The sequence below is a fragment of the Pristiophorus japonicus genome, chromosome 30 (assembly GCF_044704955.1).
Source record: "Pristiophorus japonicus isolate sPriJap1 chromosome 30, sPriJap1.hap1, whole genome shotgun sequence".
NCBI classification, from domain to species: domain Eukaryota; kingdom Metazoa; phylum Chordata; class Chondrichthyes; family Pristiophoridae; genus Pristiophorus; species Pristiophorus japonicus.
The window spans coordinates 1249779-1266515 of NC_092006.1; the positions used below are offsets into that span (position 1 = coordinate 1249779).

Consider the following 16737-nt stretch of genomic DNA (forward strand, 5'->3'; position numbering starts at 1 on the left):
GGCGGTCAGTGGGTCAGTGCAGACACTGGGCGGACAGTGGGTCAGTGCGAACAATGGGCAGTCAGTGAGGACTCTGGGCGGTCAGTGAGGACACTGGGCGGTCAGTGCGGACACTGGGCGGTCAGGGAGTCAGTGATCAATCCCCAGTTCCCTTTCTTGGCCTGCCATTTCCCTGCACCAAGCAGCACCGACAGTGCGGACATGTTCCAGGCTAGATTGCACACAGGAGCTGGTTTGGTTCTGATTCTCTGCATTAACACTGCAGACACCATTATCAGGATAGCGCCAGATTTAATCGCGGAAACACAGATCCCAATACACGGATACTGGAATCACAAACAAACGGGATCAGCCCTGGCTCAGTGGGCAGCACTTTCACATCAGTCACAATGTTGTGGTTCAAGCCCCGCTCTCGAGACTGGGGCACAAAATCTAAGCTGACAGTCCAGTGTAGTACTGAGCTGCGCTGTCGGAGGGGCAGTACCAAGGGAGAGCCGCACTGTCGGAGGGGCAGTACTGAGGGAGCGCCGCACTGTCGGAGGGGCAGTACTGAGGGAGTGACTGTCGGAGGGGCAGTACTGAGGGAGCGCCGCACTGTCGGAGGGGCAGTACTGAGGGAGAGCCGCACTGTCGGAGGGGCAGTACTGAGGGAGAGCCGCACTGTCGGAGGGGCAGTGCTGTGGGAGCGCCACACTGTCGGAGGGACAGTGCTGTGGGAGCGCCACACTGTCGGAGGGGCAGTACTGAGGGAGAGCTGCACTGTCGGAGGGACAGTACCAAGGGAGAGCCGCACTGTCGGAGGGGCAGTACTGAGGGAGCGCCGCACTGTCGGAGGGGCAGTACTGAGGGAGAGCCGCACTGTCGGAGGGGCAGTACTGAGGGAGCGCCGCACTGTCGGAGGGGCAGTACTGAGGGAGAGCTGCACTGTCGGAGGGGCAGTGCTGAGGGAGAGCCGCTCTGTCGGAGGGGCAGTACTGAGGGAGCGCCGCACTGTCGGAGGGGCAGTACTGAGGGAGTGCCGCACTGTCGGAGGGACAGTACTGAGGGAGTGCCGCACTGTCGGAGGGGCAGTACTGAGGGAGTGCCGCACTGTCGGAGGGGCAGTACTGAGGGAGTGCCACGCTGTCGGAGGGGCAGTACTGAGGGAGCGTTGCACTGTCGGAGGTACAGCCTTTCAGGTGAGACGTTAAACCGAGATCCCGTCTGCTTTCTCAGGTGGATATAAAAGATCCCATGGCACTATTCAAAGAAAAGATGGGGAGTTCTCCTGGTGCCTGGCCAATATTTATCCCGCAACCAAGCATTTTCTCCATTACAACAATGACTACACTTCAGAAGTATTTCACTGGCTTTGGGACGTCCTGAGGTTGTGAAAGGTGCTGACTATGTTTTTTATTTCTAAACATTCACCCAGCTCTTTCTGAAGCAATAGCGTCTTTTGTTGTCTCATTCTATGATTCTATCTGGCTGACCGCTGCACACACCCACTGCTCTCTGGCTGTTACATCACAGCACCATGTTCATAGCACACTGCACCCCAAACCTTACCAGGCTCCTTGCGTAGAACCTTGCCGCCTTTATAATCATGTCGACCACAGCAGTGTGCTGGCTGCACGCAGCCAGGTCCCGTGCCATCTTCCCCTGCTGATGGTGAATTCAGAAACAGTCACACTTCACTTCACGGATGAGGAGGGCAGTTCTCTGTCTTTAAACAGCTCAGTGAGTAAATGGTGCGGAGTTATATGGAACAGAAGGTCGCAGGCTCCACCCCCTCCTCTGTGCTTACTTTCTTGATCCCAGGTCGAATGCTACAGATAGCCCTGGGAGACACAGGGGGATACAGGCAGGGTTCCTTCTCCTGATCACTGTCCAGTGACTCATGCTAGAGTGTGCATGCATATGTTGTGTGGTGTGTGTTGTGTGGTGTGTGTGGTGTGTGTGTGTGTGATAGTGTGAGAGTGTGTGTGTGAGAGTGTGTTGTGTGTTGTGTGTGGTGTGTTTGTGTGTGTGTGTGTCATAGTGTGAGAGTGTGTCTGAGAGTGTGTATGTGCGTGAGAGTATGTGTGTGTGGTGTGTGGTGTGCATTGTGTGGTGTACGTTGTGTTGTGTGGGGTGTGTGTGTGTGTGTGTGTGTCAGAGTGTGAGAGTGTGAGTGTGTGCGTGAGAGTATGTGTGTGTGGTGTGTGGTGTGCGTTGTGCGGTGTACGTTGTGTGATGTGGTGTGGTGTACGTTGTGTGTTGTGTGGGGTGTGTGTGTGTGAGAGAGTGTGTGAGAGAGACAGGGATTGGCTTGCTCACTGTCCAGCTCACGCAAAAGCAACCACAGGCCCTACCATGCTGCATATTGTAATGTATTTGCTTCATCGGTTCTTTGCTTAAGAATCCATAGCAACACATTACTATTATGAACTAGTTGGTTTATTAGCAAAAGATTTAACTGTTATGTTCAGAATAATTCCACAAGACTGTACACTGTAAGCTCAAACTGTTGTGACCTTGGTCTCTTTAATGTAACTCCAGAGTGAAGAGGTAGCATGGTCGACTACCTTTTATACCTGCTTGCCCGAGGTGTGCAGGTGACCCTTGGGGTCTCCCACAGGTGTGCCCTCTGGTGGCAAATCTTACAAACTAGTAAAGTTTACATACATAACATCACTCCCCCTCCCCCCCAAAGTCTTAGATACAAGTTATTTACAAGTCGAGGCGATCCGGGGCTCTGGGTTCCCGGGTTGATCGCCTGAGTTGAAGTCCTGACCTGGGTGAGTTGGTTGGATCATTGTTGCACTGCAGCGTGGCTGGTCTGATCGACTGTCGGGCATGGTGGGTTCATCCCCGTGGTTGACAGCGAGGTCGGTTGCTGGTTGGGTGTGCTGGTTGGATCAATGATGGTAGTGTCCTCTTCAAACTATTCTTGGTTGTCAGTGAATCGCAGTTTGGTCTGATCCAAATGCTTTCTGCACGTTTGTCCATTCAGAAGTTTGACAACAAACACTCTATTTCCCTCCTTGGCTAAAACAGTGTCAGCAAACCCATTTGGGACCATGACCGTAATTAAGATCAAACACAGGGTCATTAACCTCAATGTCACGCGATACTGCCGCGCGATCGCGGTACGCGTTATGCCGGTGACGCCGGGTTTCTACATGATCACTGAGATCCGGGTGGACTAAGGAGAGCCTGGTTTTGTGTGCTCTGTCCATTAACAATTCTGCAGGGGGAACCCCGGTAAGTGAGTGGGGTCGCGTCCGGTAGTTGAGCAGAACCCGAGATAACCGGGTCTGCAGGGAACCATCTGTCAACGCGTTTCAAGCTCTGCTTGATAGTTTGGACCGCCCGTTCTGCTTGACATTGGATGCGGGCTTAAACGGGGCAGACCTGACGGGCTTGATGCCATTGCGGGTCATGAACTCGTTGAATTCCGAGCTGGTGAAACATGGTCCATTGTCACCAACAAGGGCGTCGAGCGAACATGGCCTGGAGGCTTTCAATGGTGGCAATGAACATACATGATGACATTGTTATACATTCAATCCATTTAGAGTAAGCGTCCATTGCTACAAGGAACATCTTTCCTAGAAAGGGGCCAGCGAAATCCACAGTTTGGAGGGCCATGACCACAGACTCAGTGGGGCCTCCCTTGGTGCATTGCTCAACTGTGAGCAAGTGTTACATTGGTGTACGCACGACTCCAATTCCGAGTCAATGCTGGGCCACTAAACGTGCGACCTGGCGATAGCCTTCATCATGACTATGCCTGGGTGGGTACTGTGTAGGTCGCATATAAACGTTTTCCTGTCTCTTTTTGGCAAAACCACGTGATTCCCCCATAGGAGACAATCCGAATGGATGGACACTTCATCCTTGCGTCAGTAAAATGGCTTAATTTCGTCTTGCATTTCCACAGAAACAGCCGACCAGCTCCCAGTAAGGATGCAGCTTTTTACTAGTGATAGCACAGGGTCCTGGCTAGTCCAGGTCCTGATCTGGCGAACCGTGATGGGTGACCCCTCGCTCTCAAAAACATCCATTACAAGAAGCAAGTCTGCGGGTTGCGCCATTTCCACCCCGGTGGTGGGCAATGGCAGCCGACTGAGGGCATCGGCACAGTTCTCCGTGCCTGGTCTGTGGCGGATTACATCGTCATACGCAGATAACGTTAGTGCCCATCTTTGGTTGCGGGACGAAGCCTTGGTGTTAATACCTTTGCTTTCTGAGAACAGCAAAATGAGCGGCTTGTGGTCGGTTTCGAGCTCGAACCGGAGTCCAAATAGGTATTGGTGCATTTTCTTAACCCCATTTACGCATGCTAATGCTTCTTTCTCAACTATACTGTAGGCTCTTTAAGCCTTCGATAAACTTCTGGACGCATATGCAACCGGTTGCAGTTTGCCCGACCCATTGGCTTGCTGTAACACACAACCAACCTCGTAGGAAGATGCATCACGCTAATACTAAACGTTTACATGGATCATACAATACAAGTAACTTGTTAGAGCATAGCAGGTTTCTGGCCTTATTAAAGGCTGTCTCTTGATATTTACCCCAAACCCAGTCATCACCCTTGCGTGGCAATAAATGCAAAGTTCCAGCAAAGTGCTCAACCCCGGTAGAAAGTTACCAAAATAGTTGAGGAGTCCCAGGAACGAACGCAGCTCTGTCACATTCTGTGGTCTGGGTGCAATCTTGATGGCCTCCGTATTTGGAGTCCATGGGTCTGATGCCGTCCGCCGCAATCTTTCTCCCCAAAAATTCGATCTCTGGCGCCAGCAAAACACACTTGGAGCGTTTCAGCCTGAGTCCCACTATGTCCAGTCGCTTTAGAACCTCTTCCAGGTTGTGCAAGTGTTCGGTGGTGTTACGGCCAGTGATCAGGATGTCGTTTTGAAACACCACGGTGCGCGGAACCGATTTCAGCAGACTCTCCATGTTCCTCTGGAAGATGACCGCAGCCGAGCGAATCCCAAAAGGGCATCTGTGGTATATGAACAGTCCTCTCTGCGTGTTGATGCACATCAATTCTTTCGAAGGTTCAGCCAGCTCCTGTGTCACACGTAAGCAGAGGTTAGATCCAGCTTGGTGAACGACTTACCCCTGCTAGCATTGCGAACAGGTCATCCGCTTTGGGTAGTGGGTACTGGTCCTGTAACGAGACTTAGTTGATCGTTACCTTGTAGTCCCCGCAAATTCTGACCGTCCCATCGCTTTTCAACACCGAAACAATAGGACTGGCCGACTCGTTGAACTCGACTGGCGATATGGTTCCCTCTCGTTGAAGTCTGTCCAGCTCGATCTTGACTTTCTCTCACATCATATATGGAACTGCTCGGGCCTCGTGATGAACGGGCCGTGCATCAGGGACGAGATGGATCTGCACTTTGGCGCCTGTGAAGTTGCCGGTGCCTGGTTCAAATAACGACGGGAATTTGTTTAGAACTTGGGCGCACGAGGCGTCATCCACCGAAGACAGGGCTTTAATGTCGCCCCAGTTCCAACGGACCTTTTCTGGCCAGCTTCTGCTGAACAGCGTTGGGCCATCGCCTGGTACAATCCAAAGTGATAAATCATGCACAGTTCCATCGTACGATACCTTCACTGCCGCACTGCCAATGACTGGTATGAGCTCTTTGGTGTAAGTGCGCAGCTTTGTATAAATCGGGCTTAGTTTTGGCCTTTGTGCCTTGTTGCCCCACAATTTCTCAAAAGCCTTCTGGCTCATAATTGACTGACTTGCCTCCGTGTCCAATTCCATGGAAACAGGAATGCCGTTTAATTTGACTTTCAACCTTATCGGAGAGCTTTTTGTGTTGAAGGTGTGTACCCCATACACTTCCTCTTCAGCCTCAGGTTGAGTTGCCTCTCTCACTCGTTCAGCGTGATCCGTGCCGGATCGGTCATCGCCTGCCGGATCGGTCATCTCCTGCCGGATCGGTCATCTCCTGCCGGATCGGTCATCTCCTGCCGGATCGGTCATCTCCTGCCGGATCGGTCATCTCCTGCCGGATCGGTCACCTCCTGCCTGATCGGTCATCTCCTGCCGGATCGGTCATCGCCTGCCGGATCGGTCATCTCCTGCCGGATCGGTCATCTCCTGCCGGATCGGTCATCTCCTGCCGACTCTGCCACGTGGTGAGTCGCAGTACGTTTGCACATTCGCTGGAGGTGCCCCATTGTTCCACAGCCCTTGCACACGTAGTGCTTGAATCGACATTGATGGGCTCTATGACTGCCCCTGCAGCACCAACATGGTGTTAATTAATTTGCATTCACGCCCCACGGTGGACTCTGGGTTATCCTAGGTCTGGCCTATGCAGGCATATAGGCCCTGCCATGTACAGTTCTGCCTGCTGAAGGCATTATTTTATGCACACTACTTGCCGGTGAGCTTCGATGCTGCAAAGATATCTGCTTAGTGTTATCATTCGTGGACATGAAAGCCTGGGCTATCGTGATGGTCTTGCTCAGATCTAGGGATTCGGCAGACAGCAGTTTCCGAAGAATGACCTTGTGGCTGATTCCAAGCACGAAAAATAGCGCAACATTTCCCCCAAAAATCTAGCATCATCGCACGGTCCCGCAAGGCATCTTAGGTCGGTGACATAGCTCGCCACGTCCTGGCCCTCGGAGCGATGGTGCGTGTAAAAGCGATACCTGGCCATTAAGATGCTTTCCTTCGGCTTGAGGTGTTCCCGAACCAGCGTGCAGAACTCTGCATATGTCTTGTCCGTTGGTTTCATCAGAGCTAGCAGATTTTTGATGAGGTGATATATCATGGACCCACAAATGGTGAGGAGAATCGCCCTGCGTTTGACCACGGTATCTTTCGTATTCAGCTCGCTGGCCATGAAGTACTGGTCAAGACGCTCAATGAAAGCTTCCCAACCATCAACCTCAACAAATCTCTCAAGAATACCAACGGTAGCCATAACATGTGAAAGTTCGTGATCTGTTACTCTTCGCCAATTGTTATGTTCAGAATAACTCCACAAGACTGTATACTGTAAGCTCAAACTGTTGTGACCTTGGTCTCTTTAATGTAACTCCAGGGTGAGGAAGCAGCATGGTAGACTGCCTTTTATACCTGCTGGCCCAGGGTGTGCAGGTGACCCTTGGGTCTCCAACAGGTGCGCCCCCTGGTGGCATGTCTTACAAATGAGTAAAGTTTACGTACATAACATTATCACACTACACATTACCAGTTCATCCACCAGGCTCACAATCACATGCCTCATCGTGGATCCCTCGAACCCAACCAAGGTTTTATTGAGTCTTGTGAACATCACGTGACTGGCTAAGCCACTCCCAACTCAACAGCTCTACTAACCTGTGAGCATACTCACATGTGCATGCATTACACATACAGAACTATTTAAAAAGAGAAATATACTGGCAAAAAAAAAACAAAGCAAAGCTCCACCCTAGGGCAATGTCTACTGAAGTGACATTGAGTTGAGCTATTAAATACCTGTAGCAGCAAAAAGCAGGGCGTCAGAACAGGCATGAACAGGACTCTAAGCCACTGCCAGGCAGGCAGGCAGTGTCACTAAAGAGAAACACACCAATGAAGCTAGCTCCAGCCTGGATTTTCATGGCGATTCACATCGAATGAGGCTGGTCACCTTAGCTGCGTTGCAGTTGGTGTTTCGAGTTGCCTCACACGCAGCCGCCTGTCTGAGCGACTGTTTGGCAAACTGCTTTTTCACACCACGTCACTGTTCTGTTGCCTGTAATTATGGTTACCTTGGCATCACCGCCAGGCAGCCGGATGAAAACAGCAGTTATCCTGGCAGTGGGCCACTTACTCACCCTCTAGACCTACAGCGGTTTAAGAAGGCGGCTCACCCCCACCTTCTCGAGGACAATTAGGGATGGGCAATAAATGCCAGCCTTGCCAGAGATGCTCATATCCTAAGAACAAATAACAAAAAAGATCATAGGAGGTAAGCGCTCTTGGGGTGCTTGTACAGGAAAGAAATAAGGAGCAAAAAGGCTGCACGACTCCATAGGGGGGAATGAGTGGAGCGATCCACCCTCACTGGCTAATAAAGGCAAGGTGTGGGTTCACAGCCAGGATCGTGTGCTGAAAGATTCAGTGTGTGTGAATTCACAAGCGTGAATACTTATCCTAATGCATCGTGCCGTCTCACCCAATGTTAACCGTCGGAAGGTGCACTGTGCAGACAGCTGTTAAAGCTTCTGATGGTGTCGCTGCTTCTCACCTGGTCCTGAAGCTGTAGGTCGATGTTGGCTGTGAGGAGCATCTCCACAATGTTGGGCTATCGCCTCTCCACCTCCAGGTGTAACGCACTCTGCTGCCTCTGCAGGTGGATGAAAAACAACAGCGCCTGTGACACAGGAAATGCCCCATACGTGCCCGAGAGAGGAAAGCGGCATGCCAGGGAGTAGGAGAGGAGTCAGGGGGGAGGACCAAAGGCACATTCATTACAGGCACGAGCACTGCAGACATAATCATGGCAGACATTGGCATTGCAAACACGGGCATTGCAGACACTGGCATTGCAGGCACTGGCATTGCAGACACTGGCATTGCAGACACTGGCATAGCAGGCATAATCATGGCAGACACTGGCATTGCAGACACTGGCATGGCAGGCATAATCATGGCAGACACTGGCATTGCAGACACTGGCATTGCAGACACTGGCATAGCAGGCATAATCATGGCAGACACTGGCATTGCAGACACTGGCATGGCAGGCACTGGCATTGCAGACACTGGCATGGCAGGCACACGCATTGCATACACTGGCATGGCAGACACTGGCATTGCAAACACACGCATTGCAGACACTGGCATTGCAGGCACACGCATTGCAGGCACAGGCATTGCAGGCACAGGCATTGCAGGCACACGCATTGCAGGCACTGGCATTGCAGACACTGGCATTGCAGGCACTGGCATTGCACAGTGGCATTGCAGGCACTGGCATTGCAGGCACACTCATTGCAGGCATAGGCATTGCAGGCACAGGCATTGCAGACACTGGCATTGCAGACACTGGCATTGCAGGCATAATCATGGCAGACACTGGCATTGCAGGCACTGGCATTGCAGACACTGGCATTGCAGACACTGGCATAGCAGGCATAATCATGGCAGACACTGGCATTGCAGACACTGGCATTGCAGGCATAATCATGGCAGACACTGACATTGCAGACACTGGCATTGCAGACACTGGCATAGCAGGCATAATCATGGCAGACACTGGCATTGCAGACACTGGCATGGCAGGCACTGGCATTGCAGACACTGGCATGGCAGGCACACGCATTGCATACACTGGCATGGCAGACACTGGCATTGCAAACACACGCATTGCAGACACTGGCATTGCAGACACACGCATTGCAGACACTGGCATGGCAGACACTGGCATTGCAGACACTGGCATGGCAGACACTGGCATTGCAGACACACGCATTGCAGACACTGGTATTGCAGACACTGGCATGGCAAACAATGTTCTTTCTCATCTCGACTGAGTACAAACACAGTGGATTGGCCTCAGTCTCTTTGCTAATCTTTCACCAGCATCTCTCATTGTTCACTATTAACAGGCATCACTGAAAACTATTTCTAAGGTTCATTACATTTTTTTAATTGATTTCACCATAAATTTCCAGCTATTTTTGGGTTGATGGATTAGTAAAACTGAATTCTCGCACAATTTTTGTAAAAATAAAATCCTGAATGCTCCCTGTAAATACTCCCATTCTTCACACGAATGGGCAGCGAGGTGCATGTGCCTCCATGACACTCCCGTAAGTGGACTCCGTGTCCCCTATGACCTGGAGAGTAATTTTACTGCCCAATATCTACGTATGGAGGCACCTCATTGTGTGTACTGGGGACCGGGATTGGCCTGTGCTCCCATGAGACATTCAGGTGAAGTATTTGGAGAATGATGCTGAACTCTAACTGTAATCTGTTGGATGACAGCTTTGCTAAGTGTAATAGCACAGAAAGTCAGGGCAACCTTGGCCTAGGACATTGGGAAACCAGAAAACGGTTCCACCAATCGCTTTATTTAACGGGCATCAAATGATGCAAGCAGGTCGATGGGCCTTATCAAAGAAAGTGACTGCACAACAGATCTGGAGAACAAGCAGAGCTCAAAAGGTGGCGGGTTAAAACAACTCCTGTTTCCATTACACAGGATGGTGTGCTGTACACAAACTGTTAGAACTTGCATTAAGACTATAAATGTGGTGTCTGTGAACTGTGTAAACACTTGTGAGTACTCACTTAGTCTAACGGTGCCATCTTATTATATATATATTATATGGTTCCATCTTATTAGTCCCTTAATTATTTTCTTCTGCAGACGTTACAAATAAAAACTGATGTTTTTCATATTTACCCCAAGTTATTTTTGGGGAGTCCAATTCCCCTCCCCACCCCACCGCCCGCAATTCATTCCCCATTTTATGACATGGAAAAACACCCAAACAAAGCTGAGTATTTTAAATTGGCGATACAAAGAAATTTTACTAATCCTTAGCAATTTGACGCCAGTCAGGTTTAGCATTTGGGTTGAAGGTATACGACACCCCATGGACACGAGAACCTACATAGTCGCCGATGTTGATGTCACACCCGGCGTCTATCAAAAGCCTGACAATCTGAGCGAAGTTGTGTTTCACCGCAAGATGGAGGCAGGTGTGCTGTCAATAGCAAGACAAAACGGCACAATTATTCTCAGTGTGTAAAACACTCTGTTCCATATCCACCCTCCCCCCCACATCCTGACAAATCAGACAGGATTCAACATGCAGAAGTCCAATAAATGAGCAACGGACACAAGCTCCATGTCAGGCTGGGTTAGAGGCTACAATGTGGAACGGCCCCAAGTGTCACTGGACACGAGTAGCGACTGTGGGTGTGACAGCTGGCCGTTCTGCACCTCTACCTTCCCCCCAGTGCTCTCCACTCCCCTCCTGAAGGCACTGACTTGTGATCGCAATGGGCACTGGTCACCTTCTAATGCCTCACCCAAACGGCCATGATTCATGTGTGAGCCTGGACAGTGAAGGGGGCGATTTAAACCCTCATCATCATCATCATAGGCAGTCCCTCGGAATCGCTTCCACTCTTAAAATGAGTCCTTAGGTGGCTGATCAGTCCAATACGAGAGCTACAGTCCCTGTCACAGGTGGGACAGATAGTCGTTGAGGGTAAGGGACTGGTTTGCCGCACGCTCCTTCCGCTGTTTGCACGATTTCTGCACGCTCTCGGCGATGAGACTCGAGGTGCTCACTGCCCTCCCGGATGCACTTCCTTCACTTAGGGTGGTCTTTGGCCAGGGATGCCCAGGTGTCAGTGGGCATGTTGCACTTTATTAGGGAGGTTTTGAGGGTGTCCTTATAACGTTTCCTCTGCCCACCTTTGGCTAATTTGCCGTGAAGGAGTTCCGAGTAGAGCGCTTGCTGAGCGCGTAGACAGCTATACAGTAGACATCTCAAGTCACTGGAGAAATACCACCAATGATGTCTCCGCCAGATCCTACAAATCCCCTGGGAGGACAGACGCACCAACATCAGCGTCCTCGACCAGGCCAACATCCCCAGCATCGAAGCACTGACCACACTCGATCAGCTCCGCTGCGCGGGCCACATCGTTCAAATGGCAGACACGAGACTCCCAAAGCAAGCGCTCTGCTCAGAACTCCTTCACGGCAAACGAGCCAAAGGTGGGCAGAGGAAACGTTACAGGGACACCCTCAAAGCCTCCCTGATAAAGTGCAACATCCCCACCGACACCTGGGAGTCCCTGGCCAAAGACCGCCCTAAGTGGAGGAAGTGCATCCGGGAGGGCGCTGAGCACCTCGAGTCTCATCGCCGAGAGCATGCAGAAATCATGTGCAGACAGTGGAAGGAGCGTGCGGCAAACCAGTCCCACCCACCCCTTCCCCAACGACGATCTGTCTCATCTGTGACAGGGACTGTGGTTCTCGTATTGGACTGTTCAGCCACCTAAGGACTCAGTTTAAGAGTGGAAGTAAGTCTTCCTCGATTGCGAGGGACTGCCTATGATGATGATGATCAGAAGCAGGAGCCCAGGCTGATTTTTATTTTGGTCCTTAGCTGAGGGGTGCTGAGACCAATCGTCCCCAGCACAGACCCGGGGATCGACACCCCGATGCTGAAGGCCACTTTCTTACCTGACTGACTGCATTCACATCGATCCCTTCTTCCACCAGTAAACGACAGACATCTTCGTGTCCCTGTCTCACCGCATAGTGCAGAGCATTGAGGTTTTGCTGAATGGAGAGGCAGGAGTTAGACCTTCACCTGGACACAGTGACTCTAGAGACGCAGTGATACCCTGCATCTGTTCACCAACGGTTGGCCCCGTATCGGCAGGACACAAATACGCATCTGCCGATTCTCACATCCACATATTAGGTGAGGCACATCCCACACGCCCGAATTTACAGTAAGCACTACGGGCTGGCGAGGCTCCCACCAGGTGCCCATTAAAGAGCGACTCTCATCATCAGAGACCGCTTTTAAAGACTCGACAAAAGGGGGCCCTTTTAAAGGAGGAGGAGAATCTCATTACCAGGGACTCACCCTATTTTCATGATTATAATTATTATTTTCTTTTGTCTTTTATTACAAAGGTTGGTGTTTGATGCAAGTTACCAAATCCCATAACCTGTGGAGAGTACTGGTTGGTTGTTGTGACTGTAATGTATTTGCTTCATGAGTTCTTTAACAATTGATAGCGACATTTTACATTAAGAACTAGTCGGTTTATTAGCAAAGGCTTAACAAATCACACTACACATTGCCAGTTCATCCACCAGGCTCACAACCGCCTGCCCCATCGTGGATCCCCCGAACCCAACTGGCCGGGGTTTTATTGAGTCTTGTGAACATCATGTGACTGGCTGAGCCACTCCCAACTCAACAGCTCTACAACTATTTTTGTAAGAACTTTTAAATCAAGTGCCCCCTTTTAGTAAGGGCACTAGAACCCACAAATTCAAAATTAACCGGGAACTTTACCAAATTAAATTAAAATTCCATTGCCGGGGGGTGATGATGCACTCCAGTCCCTCCGGCGCCCACCTCTCGCGGAAGGCCGTGAGCGTACCGGTGGACACCGCGTGCTCCATCTCCAGGGACACCCTGGACCGGATGTAAGAGCGGAAGAGAGGCAGGCAGTCGGGCTGAACGACCCCCTCGACCGCCCGCTGCCTGGACCGGCTGATGGCCCCCTTGGCCGTGCCCAGGAGCAGTCCTACGAGGAGGCCCTCCGACCTGCCCGCTCCCCTCCGCACAGAGTGCCCAAAGAGCAGGATACTGAAGTGCAGCCAGAAATCAAGGCGCAGCCCCTTCAAATAATGAAATAGGGGCTGCAACCTCGCACATTCAACGTAAACACGGACTCTTCCTGACCGCAGGAATTACAGGCGGCAACAGCTCTACAAACCTGTGAGTGTATTCTTCACGTGCATATATTACAGTGATGGACGCAGGCTTTCAGCCCAATGTTTTTGTGCAAGGCTGTCCTGGATTCACTTCATTCATACTCACCCCTCACATACCCACGCCTCACTTACACAGGCCTCACGTACACAGGCCTCACGCGCTCACGCCTCACGTGTCCACGCCTCACGTACTCCTGCCTCACGTACTCCCGCCTCACGTACTCCCGCCTCACGGACTCCCGCCTCACGTACCCATTCCTCACGTGTCCACACCTTACGTACTCCCGCCTCACGTGTCGATGCCTCACGTACTCCTGCCTCACGTACTCCCGCCTCACGTACACAGGCCTCACGTGTCCACGCCTCACGTGTCCACACCTTACGTACTCCCGCCTCACGTACACAGGCCTCACGTGTCCACACCTTACGTACTCCCGCCTCACGTGTCGATGCCTCACACCTCTTGTACTCACACTGCTCAGCACGTTGATTTGACAACGGTTGTCGAGGAGTAATTTTACACAGTCGAAGTGGCCGCCCTCCGCTGCGAGGTGCAGGGCTGCTTGTCCATCCTGAAAGAAAGAGCAGGCAGACAAAGGGGTTTGAAAGTGCTTGGGATGATATTCTTCAAAATGCTCCGGTTGAAATACTTTACTCACAAATTCCCCACCCAAGACCTGAGCCACCTGTGGCAGCTAGGGGTGGAGGCGGACATCCCATAACCCCACACCGCTTCTCCATAGTACTGAGCCCCGAGGAACAGGAGAGCACTGCCCTGTGTGGGACTGAGCCCAGGGGAGGGGGGGCCCAGTGTGGGACTGAGCCCCAGGGAGGGGGGCCCAGTGTGGGACTGAGCCCAGGGGAGGGGGGCCCAGTGTGGGACTAAGCCCCAGGGAGGGGGGCCCAGTGTGGGACTGAGCCCCGGGGAGGGGGGGCCCAGTGTGGGACTGAGCCCCGGGGAGGGGGCCCAGTGTGGGACTGAGCCCAGGGGAGGGGGCCCAGTGTGGGACTGAGCCCCGGGGAGGGGGCCCAGTGTGGGACTGAGCCCTGGGGAGGGGGGCCCAGTGTGGGACTGAGCCCAGGGGAGGGGGGCCCAGTGTGGGACTGAGCCCTGGGGAGGGGGGCCCAGTGTGGGACTGAGCCCTGGGGAGGGGGGCCCAGTGTGGGACTGAGCCCTGGGGAGGGGGGCCCGGTGTGGGACTGAGCCCTGGGGAGGGGAGCCCAGTGTGGGACTGAGCCCCGGGGAGGGGAGCCCGGTGTGGGACTGAGCCCCAGGGAGGGGGCCCAGTGTGGGACTGAGCCCCAGGGAGGGGGCCCAGTGTGGGACTGAGCCCCAGGGAGGGGAGCCCGGTGTGGGACTGAGCCCCGGGGAGGGGGGGCCCAGTGTGGGACTGAGCCCCAGGGAGGGGGGGGCCCAGTGTGGGACTGAGCCCCAGGGAGGGGGCCCAGTGTGGGACTGAGCCTCGGGGAGGGGAGCCCGGTGTGGGACTGAGCCCCAGGGAGGGGGCCCAGTGTGGGACTGAGCCCCAGGGAGGGGAGCCCGGTGTGGGACTGAGCCCCAGGGAGGGGGCCCAGTGTGGGACTGAGCCCCAGGGAGGGGAGCCCGGTGTGGGATTGAGCCCCGGGGAGGGGGCCCCAGTGTGGGATTGAGCCCCGGGGAGGGGGCCCAGTGTGGGACTGAGCCCTGGGGAGGGGGGCCCAGTGTGGGACTGAGCCCCAGGGAGGGGGCCCAGTGTGGGATTGAGCCCCAGGGAGGGGGCCCAGTGTGGGACTGAGCCCCAGGGAGGGGAGCCCGGTGTGGGACTGAGCCCCAGGGAGGGGAGCCCGGTGTGGGACTAAGCCCCGAGGAGCACCGCCCGGTGTGGGATTGAGCCCCGGGGAGGGGAGCCCGGTGTGGGACTGAGCCCCGGGGAGGGGAGCCCGGTGTGGGACTGAGCCCCGGGGAGGGGAGCCCGGTGTGGGATTGAGCCCCGGGGAGGGGAGCCCGGTGTGGGACTGAGCCCCGGGGAGGGGAGCCCAGTGTGGGACTGAGCCCCGGGGAGGGGAGCCCGGGTGTATTACAGAGCCCCGGGGAGGGGAGCCCGGTGTGGGACTGAGCCCCGGGGAGGGGAGCCCGGTGTGGGACTGAGCCCCGGGGAGGGGAGCCCGGGTGTATTACAGAGCCCCGGGGAGGGGAGCCTGGGTGTGGGACTGAGCCCCGGGGAGGGGAGCCCGGGTGTATTACAGAGCCCCTGGCGGTCACAGGGCCTTTCCCCCGTCTGTGCTGAATTAGTGGATCTCGGTCGCTGAAACGATTCGATGTTGGGCAGCTGCCAAGCAGTTCGTAACGACTGCAGGTACACAACACAAATCTACCTGAGGGGAGGAGCTCGTGATGGTGTTCACATTCTATCAGGCAGCAAACGCCTGCCCCCAAGCTGACTGGGGCCAGCAGTGCAGCGGTCACGTACAAAGCTGTATGTTGGTTGAGGACTGACCTGGTTTTTGGCCTCGGTGTAGATCACCTCGATCAGACTCTCCAGCACTTGCGCTTGCCCTTGTCCCGCTGCCAGGTGAATGACGCTGTTCGCTTCCTACGTGGGGAATGGAATATCAGTGTCAACAGTGAGGCTGGTTTGCTCTCCCACCAGCAGGGGCTTATTGGGGGCGCTGGCAAGGCTCGGGCCTACGCTGCAATGACCTTGTCTTTAATCTGGTAACAACAGCCGAAGCGGTGGAGATGCATCAACACGTCCAGCTTCCCTTTCTCTGCCGCCAGCAGCAACGGTGTCTTTCCATTCTGAACGACAACAACACACCTCAGTAACTGAGACAAGCAGAGTCATTCTCCACACCGAACCACATGCTCAGGCAGTCCGGTCAAGGAACGCAGCTCCTCCTGCAGTACACGGAGCAGGAAAAGGGAAGGGCTTGGTACTTGAAGAAGATCAAGAGAGGAAGGTTCTGATAAGCAGGGCAGAATCGAAAAAAATATAGAGGATGCAATGCAGGAGGTGTGAGAAAGATTAGAGGGACCTCCCCAGATACAGGAGTGTGAGGGAGAGGGGTTAGAGGGACCTCCCCAGATACAGGAGTGTGAGGGAGAGGGGTTAGAGGGACCTCCCCAGATACAGGAGTGTGTGAGAGAGGGGTTAGAGGGACCTCCCCAGATACAGGAGTGCGAGAGAGAGGTTAGAGGGACCTCCCCAGATACAGGAGTGTGAGCGAGGGGTTAGAGGGACCTCCCCAGGTACAGGAGTGTGAGAGAGATTAGAGGGACCTCCCCAGATACAGGAGTGTG

General features: G+C 53.7%; 1 pseudogene; it reads right to left on the reverse strand.

The window, feature by feature from the left end:
• The window catches only part of LOC139240073 (ankyrin repeat and death domain-containing protein 1A-like), a 44190-nt pseudogene that overhangs the window by 15487 nt on the left and 11966 nt on the right, over positions 1-16737 (reverse strand).